Source organism: Bufo gargarizans, chromosome 4 (assembly GCF_014858855.1).
Source record: "Bufo gargarizans isolate SCDJY-AF-19 chromosome 4, ASM1485885v1, whole genome shotgun sequence".
NCBI lineage: Eukaryota > Metazoa > Chordata > Amphibia > Anura > Bufonidae > Bufo > Bufo gargarizans.
In genome coordinates this window covers 423,328,368-423,341,562 of record NC_058083.1, presented here as the reverse complement: position 1 = coordinate 423,341,562, position 13,195 = coordinate 423,328,368, and the positions used below count along the sequence as shown (strand labels likewise).

At 38.9% G+C, this 13,195-nt stretch overlaps 1 protein-coding gene across 3 annotated transcripts in view; it reads left to right on the top strand.

Annotated features, from left to right (window-relative positions):
• The window catches only part of SMYD3 (SET and MYND domain containing 3), a 709,171-nt gene that overhangs the window by 312,813 nt on the left and 383,163 nt on the right, over positions 1-13,195 (top strand). Inside the window, exon 1 of one of the 3 annotated variants that reach the window (XM_044291901.1) lies at positions 1,159-1,240. The exons of the other annotated variants lie outside the window; for them this stretch is intronic. The gene's annotated coding sequence lies outside the window, so the exon portion shown is untranslated. Of the gene's footprint in view, positions 1-1,158; positions 1,241-13,195 lie in introns of those variants that run through there. 3 annotated transcript variants of the gene reach the window in all.

Genomic DNA, 13,195 nt, shown 5'->3' with positions numbered 1-13,195 from the left:
TTCTCACTGCAGGAAATAAATGCGCAGTGGTTACCTACAGTATTCCTTCCAAAGAGCCATAATGATAATTGAGCTATGATAAGACCACATTTATTTTATGTAAGACTCTTCTATGTTTTATGTTTATATTAGATTTTTGCTCTGAAGCCTCTGAATAGTAAGTAACCTATCATTATTATTGTAAGCCTAATGAGTATTTGCCACATTGCAGAAAATATTTCTATATAATGATGATGGCTTTATTGAAATGCAGTTTTCATAATTATTATGAAGGATTTATAACAATTCACAGTTCAAGCTTTTCCTTGTAAATAGCTCAATACAGGAAAAAAAGTCAGTGCAGTGAACATAATGAGGTTAGATTTATCAATAACGTAAATACCTAAAATGAGAAATAAGTGCTTTTAATTTCCTATAATATCCTATAAGGAAAATGCTGGTTGAGATGGCTGGCAGTACATATCATAATCCATGTATATTTAGCATAAGTATAGTAAAGAAAATATATAGATTTTTCTCTACCATTAGCGTTATTCAGATAAGGACCCAGTAATGTACTCATATAGATTTGTATATTTTTAACTTAGTAGTGTATTATACAATATAGAAAGCACAACCTTCCTGCTAATATTTCAGAGATTCTGGCATATGTAGGATCATTTATTTGACAACCTCTAATGTCTTGTTCTTTGACATCTGTGCTGCAATTGCGTTTGCTGTCATGGCAATATTCCATGCCTGCCTCCATCCCGCTATTCAGAGGGGGCACAGGTGCCGCATCACTCACCGCCGGCTGCCAGACTCCTGTGTCCCATGCTGCAACCTGGCTGCTAGTTCTTTTCCTGTGTGTGTATTAGAGTCTATTCATTGAACCTCTCACTAAAACACTGCAAGAGTTAATTACCCTTTTTGCTCGGTGTTCAGCTGTTTGACCAATGAGCTAATAAGCTCTCCTATATATGCAGTTAGTTCCCCCTCTTGCCTGAGCAATATTTTCCCTTAGGTCTTTCTAGCTTGCTAAATCCTGCAAAACAGCTATAATCCGTTTGTCTGTCTGTGTACTGACTTCCGCCTGATTCCTAGATATTGACCGTGAACTCTGCCTGTTGTTGACTACGAGCATTGCTGGATCCCTTGATGCTTTGTTCTGGTGTCTCTGACCCTAGAGGATCAGCAGCCAACACACTAGTTAGTTGGGTCAACACCGACAACTGTAACACTTTACAGCTGGAGTATTTGAGTATGTCCATTTTGTGTTCTTTGTATGTGTGTATCATTTGATGGATGTATAATAATATTATTTTAAGATTTTTATGGCACTTCAATGTGAGAAATGTATGATGAAATTACGTTACATAACTACATTATGAACTATGATTAATTATAATTTTGGAGCAAGTGCGGATGCGGTGCGATTTAGATGCACGGTTGCTAGGAGACGTTCGGGATAGGGACCCAATCTTTATTATTTTCCCTTATAACAAGGTTATAAGGTAAAATAATAGCATTCTGAATACAGGACTGGAGGGGTTAAAATAAATAAATAATTTAACTCTCCTTAATCCACTTGTTCGCGCAGCCGGCATCTCTTCTGTCTTCTTCTTTGAGGAATAGGACCTTTGATGACGTCACTATGCTCATCACATGGTCCGTCACATGGAGCATGTGATGGACCATGTGATGAGCGCAGTGACTTCACCTCAGGTCCTTTACCTAGGTCCTGAAGACAGAAGAGAAGACTGGCTGCGCGAAGTGGATTAAGGTGAGTTAAATTATTATTATTTTTTTAACCCCTCCAGCCCTATTGTACAATGCATTCTGTATTCAGAATGCTATTATTTTCCCTGTAAATAACAAAAAATAAAAACGGTGCCAAAACAGCTATCTTTTCTTACCTTAACTCACAAAAAGTGTAATATAGTGCAACCAAAAATCATATGTACCCTAAAATAGCACCAACAAAACTGACACCTTATCCTGTAGTTTTCAAAATGGGGTAATTTTTTGGGAGTTTCTACTGTAGGTGGGCATCAGGGGGTCTTCAAATGTGACACAGCAGCTTAAAATTATTCCAGTGAAACCTCCCTTCCAAAAACCATATGGCGTTCTTTTCCTTCTGCGACCTGCCGTGTGCCCGTACAGCAGTTTATGACCACATATGGGGTATTTCTGTAAACTACAGAATCAGGGCCATAAATATTGAGTTGTGTTTGGCTAAGTACCCTTGCTTTCTTACTGGAAAAAATGGATTAAAATGGAAAATCTGCCAAAAAAGTGAAATTCTTAATCTCCATTTTCCATTAATTCTTGTGGAACACCTAAAGGGTTAACAAAGTTTGTCATTTTTGTGTGGTTTCTGTTATGTAAGCCTCACAAAGTGACTTCAGACCTGAACTGGTCCTTAAAAAGTGGGTTTTTGAAATTTTCAGCAAAATTTCAAGATTTGCTTCTAAACTTCTAAGCCTTCTAACGTCCCCCAAAAAATAAAATGGCATTCACAAAATGATTCAAATATGAAGTAGACATATGGGTAATGTAAAGTAATAACTATTTTTGTAGTTATTACTATCTATTATAAAAGTAAAGAAATAGAAATTTGGAAATTTTGAAATTTTTCTAAATTGTTAGTAAATTTGCAATTTTTTTATAAATAAAAATGAATTTTTTTGACTCAGTTTTACCACTATCATGAAGTACAATATGTGACCAGAAAACATTCTCAGAATGGCCTGGATAAGTAAAAGTGTTTCAAAGTTGTTACTACATAAAGTGACAAATGTCATATTTGCAAAAAATGGCCTGGTCCTCAAGGTAAAAATGGTAAAAATGATCCCAGTCTTCAAGGGGTTAAATGGGTCCTTAAGGGGTTAAGGCAGTATTATTTCTTATTTATATTGCTCAAATCTATATATAAAGAAGGACGTATTTATGTATGTAGGTTATGTGATGTGCCATATTTAGTTTTTTTTGGGGGGGGGGAATATCTCAGGAATGGTACGTGCTAGAGAGCTGTGACCCCCACAAGATTTCTTTCCAGGTAGCAAGGGATGCTTATACCAAGTTTCGTTGGTTGCATTTTTGAGAATTTTGTCAATCCACATTGAGATTGTGGGAGCAGAAGTTTGTCTCCACATACAGGGGATGCTTGCTCTTGCAGCGTTAACCAGATGTCGCACCACAGATTTTTTGTAAGTCGCAATAGACATCTCACACTGGTTGAGCAGGAAGAATGCCAGCGTTTTCGGCAGGACTTTAGTGGTGGTGAACTTAGATGTAATATGCCACACCACCTCCCAAAACTCAGTGAGAGCCGGGCACTCCCAAAAAATATGTAGCATGGTGCCCCTAGCGTCTCCACACCGCCAACAAAGCAGAGGGACTGTAGGAAAGATGGCGTGTAGTTTTGTGGGTAGCCGGTACCACCTGGAAAGTGTTTTAAATCTTGATTCTTTGTATGTTACTAGCAATTGAGGATTTGTGCGTGCAAGCATACAGTCTGTCTCTCTGTTCTGTCGAGAAAGTCAAACCCAGGTCTTGTTCCCAGTTGAGTATGTAGTTTGGGGGTGGTTGATCAGAAGGTGAGACCAATAATTGTATGTATGTAGACCAGTAATTGTATGTATGTATGTATGTATGTTCCGTGATCACTCAAAAACGCAACCAACGAAACTTGGTATACACATCCCTTGCTACCTGGAAAGAAATCTTGTGGGGGTCACAGCTCTCTAGCACGTACCATTCCTGAGATATTCCCCCCCAAAATTCAAATATGGCACATCACATAACCTACATTAGCCAATAGAAGCTTGCAGGTCTTTCTCTTCTTATCCCAACTGTCATACACACGGTCACATGTTCCTTATCACCCAATAGAAGCTCGCAGGCCCTTAGTTTCCAAATACACACAGTTTTACACCAGGTTTCCAAAACAATCCAGCCATTTTTCTTCACTGCTGTAGGTCAGCTTTAAAGGGGCGGAGTACTGTAGATGTCACTGTTATAGTGGATAATGTTGATATCTTTTAATGACATACACAAACATTAAATGAAGTAGATGAAATATACCTGTGCAAATCCGGGTCCTTCTGCTAGTATATTATATTGCTCAAGCAATGGGCACACCCCTTTAAAAAATATACTGTGTCTTGAATTGTTTCTTAATGTTTATGAATATGAAATAATGTTGGACAGATAAAGTAAGCCTACTGAATGCTGCACAGGACAATTTCATTTAAAAAGTAATCCAAAAATGTCATTACATTTCAAAAATGGTTTCCCGTAACCTTTCTGACAGCAGAAAAGTGCCAGGAGATCCAAAGCTCTGCCAAACTCAGCTGTGCAGAACAGAACAGTGGGACAGCAGATAAGTGGTCGTGAGTTGATATCTAATGATCCCATGTGATGAAGCATGAAGAGCACATCCTTTTAACTCCCATCTTATAGTTGACTGATTTGTAGTTGTGCTATGTGGCTGTGCTCACATCAAGTCATCTGAGAATTTATGAAAGCTATGAATATGTCATATGATTTTACTGGTTAAGTTTACACTTGCTTTTATTTATTTACTTGTTTTTACATTTTTTGGGATGCAATATCACAATTTCAGTTTTCAATATAAGGCTACATGCACACAACTGTTGTGTGTTTTGCGGTCCGCAACTGCCTATTCTTGTCCACAAAGCATGGACAAGAATAGGACATGTTATATATTTTATGCGGGGCCATGGAATGGCGGTCCCATTGAAGTGAATGGGTTCACATCCAAGCTGCAGACCAAAACAACGGTCGTGTGCATGAGGCCTAAACCAAAATTCTAGGAATATTATTAGAGCTGTTTTTAAAGTGCATACCTACAACAAAATATGTTTTATGAGAAAGAAGAGTCTACAAATTGTATATATTGCTGCACACTGGATTGAAACTGGCCATACAGTTTAGAATGAAGTCATTCACCACCCTTGTTCACATGGAGGAAAAATGTGATGTACAGTGTTGTAGTGCAGGCATACGTACTGGACCCTACAATATTTTATCCAGCAGTGTTGGATCTTTTAATTAAGTTGAAATTGGACAAGTTCCTCCAAAGTGGCAGATGGGGGAGCGTGTAAAGTTATAAAAAATCAAGCCACCAAGCCACTACAGCTTCTTAGGTACATAAGATTAAAAGTAGGTTCCCGTTTTGGAGAATACTTGGACCAAACAAGCATAACATTGAACTTTGACAGATTAACAGACTAAAGTTTGGACATTAACCTCTTCAGGACATAGGGCGCTGAGCAGGCACTTCGGCTTAATGTCCGGGGGGGGGGGTCACGTGATCCCCCCCCATGTCGGGGATCGCCGCGAACCGCAGGTCAATTCAGACCTGCGGTTTGCGGCATTTATCTATTGCGGCGGTGGGCGGTGCCATCGGGTCCCCATGGGGCTGTGCGGAGGACCCGATGCCTTCCGGTGACGAGCCTGTGAGATCATACAGCCAATGCATTCCAATACAGAAGTATTGGAATGCATTGTAAAGGATTAGACCCCCAAAAGTTCAAGTCCCAAAGTGGGACAAAAAAAATTAAGTGAAAAAAAAGTTTAAAAAAAAAAAGTTGAAAAAAAAAGTTCCCCCCCCCCCAAAAATTTAAAGTTTCAAGTAAAAATAAACAAAAACATCATTTTCCCCAAATAAAGTAAAAAAAAATTGGTAAAAAATAGGGGGGGGAGCATACATATTAGGTATAGCCGCGTTCGTATCGACCGGCTCTATAAACATATCACATGACCTAACCCCTCAGATGAACACCGTAAAAAATACAAACTGTGCTAAAGAAACCATTTTTTGGTCCCCTTACATCACAAAAAGTACAACAGCAAGCGATCAAAAAGGCCTTTGCCCACCAAAATAGTACCAATCTAACCGTCACCTCATCCCGCAAAAAATGAGCCCCTACCTGAGACAATCGCCAAAAAAATAAAAAAAACTATGGCTTAGAATATGGAGACACTAAACATCATTTTTTTTGTTTGAAAAAAGCTGTTATTGTGTAAAACTTACATAAAAAAAAAAAAAGTATACATATTGGGTATCGCCACGTCCGTATCGACAGGCTCTATAAAAATATCACATGACCTAACCCCTCAGATGAACACCATAAAAAATAAAAACTGTGCTAAATAAACAATTTTTTGTCACCTTACATCACAAAAAGTGTAATAGCAAGCTATCAAAAAGTCACACGCACCCCAAAATAGTGCCAATAAAACCGTCATCTCATCCTGCAAAAATCATACCCTACCCAAGGTATCGCCCAAAAACTGAAAAAATTATGGCTCTCAGACTATGGAAACACTAAAACATGATTTTTTTTTTTTGCTTCAAAAATGAAATCATTGTGTAAAACTTACATACATAAAAAAAAGTTAACATATTAGGTATCACCACGTTCGTATCGACCTGGTCTATAAAAATACCACATGATCTAACCTGTCAGATGAATGTTGTAAATAACAAAAAATAAAAACGGTGCCAAAACAGCTATTTCTTGTTATCTTGCCTCACAAAAAGTGTAATATAGAGCAACCAAAAATCATTGTACCCTAAACTAGTACAAAAAAAACCTTCCACCCTATCCTGTATTTTCTAAAATGGGGTCACTTTTTTGGGGTTTCTACTCTAGGGGTGCATCAGGGGGGCTTCAAATGGGATATGGTGTAAAAAAAAAACAGTCCTGCAAAATCTGCATTCCAAAAACCGTATGGCATTCGTTTACTTCTGCGCCCTGCCGTGTGCCCGTACAGTGGTTTACGACCACATATGGGGTGTTTTTGTAAACTACAGAATCAGGGCCATAAATATTGAGTTTCGTTTGGCTGTTAACCCTTGCTTTGTTACTGGAAAAAATGGATTAAAATGGAAAATGTGCCCAAAAATTTAAATTCTGTAATTTCATCTCCATTTGCCAATAACTCTTGTGGAACACCTAAAGGGTTAACGACGTTTGTAAAATCAGTTTTGAATATCTTGAGGGGTGTAGTTTCTTAGATGGTGTCACTTTTATGGAGTTTCTACTCTAGGGTTGTATCAGGGGGGCTTCAAATGGGACATTGTGTAAAAAAAACAGTCCAGCAAAATCTGCCTTCCAAAAAACGTATGGCATTCCTTTTCTTCTGCGCCCTGCTGTGTGCCCGTACAGTAGTTTATGACCACATATGGGGTGTTTCTGAAACTACAGAATCAGGGCCATAAATATTGACTTTTGTTTGGCTGTTAACCCTTGCTTTGTAAAAGTTAAAAAAAATTAAAATGGAAAATGTGCCAAAAAAATGAAATTCTGAAATTGTATCTCTATTTTCCATTAATTCTTGTGGAACACCTAAAGGGTTAACGATGTTTGTAAAATCAGTTTTGAATACCTTGACGGGTGTAGTTTCTTAGATGGGGTCACTTTTATGGAGTTTCTACTCTAGAGTTGCATCAGGGGGGCTTCAAATGGGACATGGTGTAAAAAAAAACAGTCCAGCAAAATCTGCCTTCCTTTTCTTCTGCGCCCTGCCGTGTGCCCCGTATAGTAGTTTACAACCACATATGGGGTGTTTCTGTAAATTACAGAATCAGGGCCATAAATATTGAGTGTTCTTTGGCTGTTAACCCTTGCTTTGTAAAAGTAAAAAAAATATTAAAATGGAAAATCTGCCCAAAAAGTGAAATTCTGAAATTGTATCTCTATTTTCCATTAATTCTTGTGGAACACCTAAAGGTTTAAAGACGTTTGTAAAATCAGTTTTGAATATCTTGAGGGGTGTAGTTTCTTAGATGGGGTCACTTTTATGGAGTTTCTACTCTAGGGGTGCATCAGGGGGGCTTCAAATGGGACATGGTGTAAAAAAAACACAAAAAAACTGTCCAGCAAAACCTGCCTTCCAAAAACCGTATGGCATTGCTTTCCTTCTGCGCCCTGCCTTGTGCCCGTACAGCGGTTTACCACCACATATGGGGGTTTTCTGTAAACTACAGAATCAGGGCCATAAATATTGAGTTTGGTTTGGCTGTTAACCCTTGCTTTGTAACTGAAAAAAAATATTTAAATGGAAAATTAGACAAAAAAGTGACATTTTGAAATTATATCTCTATTTTCCATTAATTCTTGTGGAACACCTAAAGCAGGCATCCTCAAACTGCGGCCCTCCAGCTGTTGCAAAACTACAACTCCCAGCATGCCCGAACAGCCTACAGGTATCAGACTACAGCAGGGCATTGTGGGAGTTGTAGTTTTACAACAGCTGGAGGGCCGCAGTTTGAGGATGCCTGACCTAAAGGGTTAACAAAGTTTGTAAAATCTGTTTTGAATACCTTGAGGGGTGTAGTTTCTAGAATGGGGTCATTTTTGGGTGGTTTCTATTATTATTATTATTATTATGTAAGCCTCACAAAGTGACTTCAGACCTGAACTGGTCCCTAAAAATTCGGTTTTTGAAAATTTCAGAAAAATTTCAAGATTTGCTTCTAAACTTCTAAGCCTTGTAACATCCTCCCAACATTAATTATCATTCCCAAAATGATCCAAGCATGAAGTAGACATATGGGGAATGTAAAGTAATAACTATTTTTGGAGGTGTTACCATGTATTATAGAAGTAGAGAAATTGAAACTTGGAAATTTGCAATTTTTTACAAATTTTTGCTAAATTTTGTATTTTTTTATAAATAAAAATTATTATTTTTTAATTCATTTTACCAGTGTCATGAAGTACAATATGTGACGAAAAAACAATCTCAGAATGGCCTGGATAAGTCAAAGCGTTTTAAAGTTATCACCACTTAAAGTGACACTGTTCAGATTTGCAAAAAATGGCCTGGTCCTTAAGGTGAAATAAGGCTGTGTCCTTAAGGAGTTAAGTTGGGTCCAGAACTATTTGAACAGCCTCTGTATTCCACGATGGTGATTTTTCTTTTGTAGACTTTTTTTGCTTTAACCCTTAACCCTTTGCTCTAACCCTGAGGCCTTATGAGGGCTTATTTTTTGCAGGATAAGTTGTACTTTCTAATGGCGCAATTACAGTTGCATACAGTGTAGTAGAAAGCGGGGAAAAAAGCTGAAAAAAATCCGAATAGGGTAGAATTGGGAAAAAAATAAAATTCTGACAGTTTATTTTTTGTTTTTTACACCGTATACTGTGCGGTAAAATGGACTTATCTTCATTCTCCAGGTCAGTATGGATACAACGATACCACACTTGTATAATATTTCTTGAGTTTTAATACTGGAAAAAAAATGAAAACCTTTAAGAAAAAAAGGGAAAATTTACTGGGACGCAGCCCAATCAGTAAAAAAAGAATAGAGTAACAGGTCTTTGGTTAATAAGTGAATTTTTTGCTAATATGAACAAAAACATATTTCCTGGTACAAGACATAACACAGTCAAGTGAAGTGAGTATTATCTAAGCGAAGTAGAAAAATGAAATTTCGCCTTGTAATTCAATATAGAGTTCGGAACCATCAATAACATAGTAATTTGAAGGAGGGTGGAGCGGATCCGGAGAGATCAGGAGGGGGGGGGAGAAGGTAAGAAGGAAGGGGAAAAGAGAGAAGGATACATAAAGGAAAGGGGGGAAAGTAATTAACTAGGCTTTCTGGTGTATTCTCTACCTCATGTAGTAAGTTAAAGTTTGAATTCCTGGGTTTCTTGAAATGCAATCCAACTTTTCCAAGTATTGAGAAACTTCTTGTCATTGTTTCTTAATGAAGCGGTTAGATCCTCCATCTTCATAATCTCCCGAATTTTGTCAATCCACATTGTGATTGTGGGAGCAGAAGTTTGTCTCCACATTTAGGGGATGCTTGCTCTTGCAGCGTTAACCAGATGTCGCACCACAGATTTTTTGTAAGTCGCAATAGACATCTCACACCGGTGGAGCAGGAAGAATGCCAGCGTTTTCGGCAGGACTGTAGTGGTGGTGAATTTAGATGTAATACGGCACACCACCTCCCAAAACTCAGTGAGAGCCGGGCACTCCCATAAAATATGTAGCATGGTGCCCCTAGCGTCTCCACACCGCCAACAAAGCGGAGAGACTGTAGGAAAGATGGCGTGTAGTTTTGTGGGTAGCCGGTACCACCTGGAAAGTGTTTTAAATCTTGCTTCTTGTATGTTACTAGCAATTGAGGATTTGTGCATGCAAGCATACAGTCTGTGTCTCTGTTCTGTTGAGAAAGTCAAACCCAGGTCTTGTTCCCAGTTGAGTGTGTAGTTTGGGGGTGGTTGATCAGAAGGTGAGACCAATAATTTATATGTTCTGGAGACAGTGTGTCTGATTACGCCTCTTTGTTCATTATACAGTTCAAAGTTGGTCTTGACTCTTTTATATATGGCCGCCGATGGTAGCGTGGCCAGAAAGTGTTGTAGTTGTTTGGATTACCAGGGTGTCAGAAGAGGTGGGTTTTCCCCATCCGTGTTGGAGCAGGGGAGTATCCAAGAACCGATGTTACGAAATGGTGTGCCCTGAATATGTTTCTTGATATTAAGGTCCTGAAGTTGCCTTGGTCGAGCCCAGTGGGGAATTGTGGATTACCCAGAATCGGGTATCATTGTCTCCCCCAGGCCTATGTGCTTCAGTGTTTCGAACAGGAATGTCCAGTTTACTCTATCAAACGCTTTATTAGCATCAGTAGAGAGCAGGAGCATGGGCAACTTGGATGAAACTGCGTGATATATCATGTTTATGGCCCTGGTGGTGTTGTCTCAGGCTTCTCTCATGGGCATAAACCCAGTTTGATCTAAGTGAACAAGTTGTAGGTACGGGACAAGGCGTGTGGCTAATATTTTGGAAAATAATTTAAGATCCACATTGATTAACGAAATCGGACTATAGCTTTGACATTGGGCCGGGTCCTTTCCTTCCTTGGGGATAACCGTTATGTGGGCTCTGAGTGCGTCAGGATGGAGGTTACAAAGCCTTCGACAGGGTGGAGTGGATCTTCCTTTGGGAGGTGATGAAAAAAATGGGCTTTGGCCCTAGATTCATGGCGATGGTTCAGTTATTATATAGCTCTCCAGTTGCCAGGATCAGGATCAATGACACGATCACAGAGAGTTTCTCCCTAGGAAGAGGCACCTGCCAAGGCTGTCCTCTTTCTCCCCTCTTGTTTAATATTTATATTGAACCCTTAGCAGCTAGCATAAGGCAGGATCTGCAGGTGTCCGGTTTCGGCATAATGGGGAGACATGATCGCGTATCTCTTTATGCAGATGACATCTTGGTCTTTGTTCATCAAACAGAAACCACCCTCCCTCGCATAATGGATTTGGTTGGTGCTTTTTCCGCTCCATCGGGTTTGGAGATTAATTGGGAGAAGACCGTTCTCCTCCCTATAGACGAGTTGCGAGGTGATTGGGATAACCAGTTAACAACTTCTGGTTTTATAAAGTACCTGGGGATTTCAGTTTCTGCTAAACCTCAGGAATATCTACAACTCAATCTAATTCCCCTGTTGATAAAGCTGAGGGCCAAAATTAAGATATGGAAAAAAATTCTGCCTGCAAGGGCGGACAGAATTTCTTTAATAAAAATGGTAGTGCTGCCCCAGGTTCTGTATGTTCTGCGCAACTCACCTGTATGGATCGCGGACAAGTATTTTAGACTCATAGAACGATCTACTGTGGGGGAGGAAGCGGGTCAGACTGAAGGCACTTTATTTTTCTATGCCTTATAATCAGGGAGGTCTTAACCTCCCTTACTTTAAGGGCTATTTTGTGGCCTCTCAACTTTGTTTTTTTAATGACTGGGAAAATAGCCATTTCTGCAATAAAATGGTAAAAGACTCAGGTCTTTCTGATTTTTTTTCAGTACTGGAGTCTGATTACCTATTAAATATACAGATTGGGTACACACTTTTTTGCAGAATGGCTATAAGGACTTGGCTGGTTATAAGAAGCTGGTGTGGAGTTAAGGCATCACTTGTTTGCACCCCACTATGGCATAATTCAAAGATCTTGAACTTAGGGGACTTGAGCTGCTGCCAGTACTGGAGGACTAAGAACGTTCAGTACTTACATCAGGTGGTCAATGGTGGACAAATTCTGTCCCTGATTGAGCTAAGGCAAAGGGCAAATCTGGGTGAGGTAGCTTGGTACGCATATTTTCAATTGAGGTCGGCACTTTCTAGCACTTTGAACAGTTATCTTTTTTTTTATAGATACTCCTGAATTTTTACACAATTTAATCAGTAAGAAAACAGTCACGAGAATAAAAATATCACACTGCTATAGACATTTAATGAAAAAATGTTTTTGGGGTGTTTTCTCTCCAGGACAAAGATCCTGGTCTTCTTTACTCTCAGAGGTGGGTCCTCTAGATTGGGACAACATAGGGGAAAGTTTAAAATTAGTTTCACATAATTTTAATCACATTGTTGTACAATTCAATATTCTTCACAAAATATATGTGACACCCATGTGGCTATATAGGAGAGGATACAGAGCCTCCTCTGACTGCCCACGCTGTGGCAACACCGAGGCAGATCATTTACATCTGTTTTGGGATTGCCCAATGTTGAGCAGCTATTGGAGATCGGTCCAAACCAATTTGGCTCGCAAACTTAACATTGTAGTTCCTCTGTCCCCCAGGATATGGGTCCTGGGAGACCTATCAGAGGTTAATTACCAGCCTATAAAACGCCAACTACTGACCAAGGTAATGTTTCTAGCCAGACTTCTTATTTCCAGATCATGGTTTTGTCCTTCTGCTCCAGACTGCAATAACTGGTTGGGTCTGGTTGAGAAAGTGAAGAGCTATGAGAGGATTATGCATAAACAAAGAGGATCCTATTTAAAGTGGGGTGCAGTCTGGAAGGATTGGGATAAGAATAATTAATTTAATTAATTAATTTATTTATTTATTTATAAATTTATATACTTTTTTTTTATTTATTTATTTTTTTTGTTTCCTGCAAAATGGGGGGGGGGGATGGAGGGGTGGGCGGGGAATGATTTATTAGTAATGTATTATGTAAATGATTTTTTTGTATATCAATAAAAATGTATAAAATAAAAAAAAAAAAAAAAAAAAAAAAAAAAAGATGGAGGTTACTGAGTGTGTCAAAGGAATTAAAGGCAGATAAAAATTGTGGGGCCAATAAGTCTATGAAAGTCTTGTAAAATGATAGGGGTAGTCCATCTGGACCAGGGGCTTTCCCTGTTTGTCTTTGATAGCT